Source organism: Solanum dulcamara, chromosome 8 (genome assembly GCF_947179165.1).
Source record: "Solanum dulcamara chromosome 8, daSolDulc1.2, whole genome shotgun sequence".
NCBI lineage: Eukaryota > Viridiplantae > Streptophyta > Magnoliopsida > Solanales > Solanaceae > Solanum > Solanum dulcamara.
Window position 1 is genome coordinate 42,124,853 of NC_077244.1, and position 3,635 is coordinate 42,128,487.

Consider the following 3,635-nt stretch of genomic DNA (forward strand, 5'->3'; position numbering starts at 1 on the left):
AGATGAATCCTAGTAGAAGCCTAAAGTCCCAAACTATGTTGCCTATGTAAGTTCCCTTTATGGCCTAGCTACTGGATCCATATATAGCACAGTTGAGTTGAGTTGAGTACCATGACAGAGTATACCCTAGCAAGGTAGCCTCCCCTTTCTCGATGAGGATTACATCGAATTCCATGTTATAGCCCGCATGGTATTAAGATGTCGGTTAAAGGTCTTATCCCACACAAGTTGAAGGTTAAGCTTTGAGTTTATGATAAAGTTTTACGATATGCATTGACCAAGAGTTTTCATATGTTTTTTAAGCTTTTCTTATGTTCATTATGTTGGTCATGCATTTTAAGTACTGTTCATCATGTCCTATTACTTGTTCATGCATATTTTACATTCTTAGTAACTTCTATGTACTAATGCATATTTTGCCTACATTGTCACTTAATGTAGGGGCGGACGTCGATAATCCGATTCATGGCTAGAGTGCTTAGATATGAAAGAGTTGGTGAGTCCTCACTGTATCGAGGACATGACTTTGTTTCCACATTGTTTCATTGATTTTCTCCTTATGTTTCGGGTGAGATAAGGGCATTTACTAACCCCCCATAAAAGATTAGACTAGAGGCATGTTTTGACGCTATATCATGTAGATCGGTTCGACATCTATTGAGTTTTCTACCTCTTAGACATATTCCCTTGAATTGTTACTTCGCTTACTTAACTATGTTTCTTTACCTTATGTATGATATATATGCTAATATGGCTTGGTTGGGATCCCTCGTAATCCTAATTTCCATGTCATGGCTTGGCACTAGTTCAAGTCGTGACACCACCTTACCAATATGCCTTAATATCCTATACCACTCCTCACCACCATATTCAATCAACCTCGAGACCTAATAAAGAAGCGCCCAATGCACCATACATTCAACCACATGGCATCATCACCACATTCAAGCCTATTTCCATAACTATTCTAATACACTCACTTGAAACCCTTACCAAAAAGTCATCAATAGCCTACTACAATCACTCACATATCGACAACCACGCATTCAAGCCTACCATTCTAACCACTTTATGGCTCCCTTGAAGTCAACATATCTTAAGAATTTTCAAGTCTACCTTAGCATCCTACATCCACATTTGCATTAACTCCTACCAAAGGCACACCAATATACTCTTACCGATCTATTGCACACAACAAGATCCATCTAGCTCGTCCTCCATGTATAAAACTTTAATAAGGTAAGCATGCCAAACTTATCATAATACGGAACACCCACTCTCTCCCCAATCTAACCTAACTCATCCATCAATAGCTATGGTCTCTACTCAATATCATTTCTCTTCGGCCATCAACATTTGGAACACATAACTGACCTTAGTAATGAAGTAATCTATCTCCTCCTTATGAGAGAACCTCAATCTTCTTATCAACCACCAATTTCTTTAATTTAACTATGGTTGGACCCATGTCTTGCCTTGCTTTTACATACGCTACCAATGATGATTTTGAACTATTTTTAACAGGAATACAACCCTCATTAATATCAATCCATTGGAGCTTGAAGGAGTCTTCTAAAAAGCACAAAGAACAATCATTAGGGGGAAAAACCTAGAGTATGATTTATCGCACGACATGGATCATGAAAGAAGTAAAGATTTCCTAAAATGCCTTATAGCCTCCTATTCATAGATGTGGCATGCTTCACACTGATGAACAAGACTCTACTCGATGTGGAATATTAGACTCCCTAGGGCTTAGATGTGACATGACAATTGGAAACTTGAAGGATACCAACCAAGCCACCTTAGCATATATTGCATACATAATGCAAAGGAACATGATAAAATAAGCGAAAGAAACAAATCAAACGAAGTCAAAGGAGAGTAAACTCCATCCAAATGTCCAAAATGGATTACATCAAATTTAACATCTAAACATGCCTCTAAGTCTATTCTTGATGGGGACTTAGGACAAGCTCCTACCTCACCCGAATCATAAGAGAAATTCAAGGTAACAAAATGAAAGAAAAGTCACTTCCTTGATGAATGAGGACTCACCAACTCTTGAAAACTAAACTAACTTTAGCCACAAAAATGTGTAGGGTGATCGTCGAGTCCTACATTATAATAATGTAGGCAAACAAAAGTATGCGTTAGTACTTTGAATGTACCAAGTATGTAAGTAATGCAAAACGTGACATAAAAGCAATGACGTATGATCAAGTTTAGAAAATATAATAAGCATACCATCTACACTTAATAGTGAATCACGAGTAAGGCTGATGTCATTTTAAACCTTAATGCAACCTTATGAAGAGAACCTAGCACAATGTATAGATAGTCATAAGTTATTGTAACATCCCTCAAAAATGCCCATAAAATACCTTAAAGAATGCCTTGGAAATAGGCCACTCATGTGGCGCATTATCCTTAATCTTTTTGGAAAATCTGAGTTCGGAATATCGATCAAGGGGTCAAAACCTACGAGAAAATGGTCTCGGTGGATTTTTAGGACCCGTAGATTGAAAGATAGATTTTCGGAAAAGCTCACAAAATAGTATGGTCCGCGTTGCAGACCTGTGAAGGATTTCTGGCCGAGTTGATTTTTTAAGGGGCATTTTAGACTTTTCTCAAGTTATTAGTTGATGAACCTAGTCGTATTTAGGACTTAATTCAACTCTATAAATTAACCTAAACCTCTAATTCTATTCATTCTTCTATAATTCATCTATCAAATATTTCTCTCTCTACATCAAGGGTTTCCATTGAAGAATTCAAGTAATCTACCCAATTTCTCCATCAAACTCTCAAGTTATTCCAATTATTTGGTGTTCTCACTCAAGGTATGTGGGTATTGATTCATTGATTCTTTCATCCATGATGCCCAATCAATTTCTCAAGGTTTTCTATCAAATTAAAATATGGTATTTTATGGATTTTGTGATCTCTATTCCAATTGCATGAATTTTGATATAAAGTATGATCATGAGTCTATTTTGATATAAATTGATGGATATTGAATTAAATTGAAGAGTTTTCCCATGAATTCTCCTATTTTGATTTCTAGGGTTTATGATGCAAATTATGAGTATTTTCAATTATACTTCCTAATTATATTATCTATATGAATTATGTATGGGGTGATATGAAGTTTATGATCATGCATGTTTTCAAGTGAATTACATGATTTTCAAGGTCAATTGATTATGTAATTGAGTTTTACTCTAAGTTAAAGGTATGAATTTCATGCAAGTTATAAAGTAAGGTGACTTAGGGCCCTATGTGGTGACCTAAGGCCTAACGATATGAATTGTGCAAATATGATTGTAACGATGAAAGGACAATTTCCACATTATAAGTATGTTATGAAAATGAGCTACTCTATGATTTCAAACCTATGATCATGACTATGATATTTGATATTATGATTTTATGTTATGTATGTATTTCGTGGGATTTGACTTAGCACCGAATGTGGACTTGAGGTGGGGGCTCAAAATAAGGGGTCCTTATATAAAGTCTCTTGTCACATAACTACGTGCCACCGTAGGTATGAAAGGGATTAGAGGCGAATACCCAAATCTCTACGAGGTGAGTACCCAAAATATCAAGTCTTAGAGGTGAGTACCCGAGTC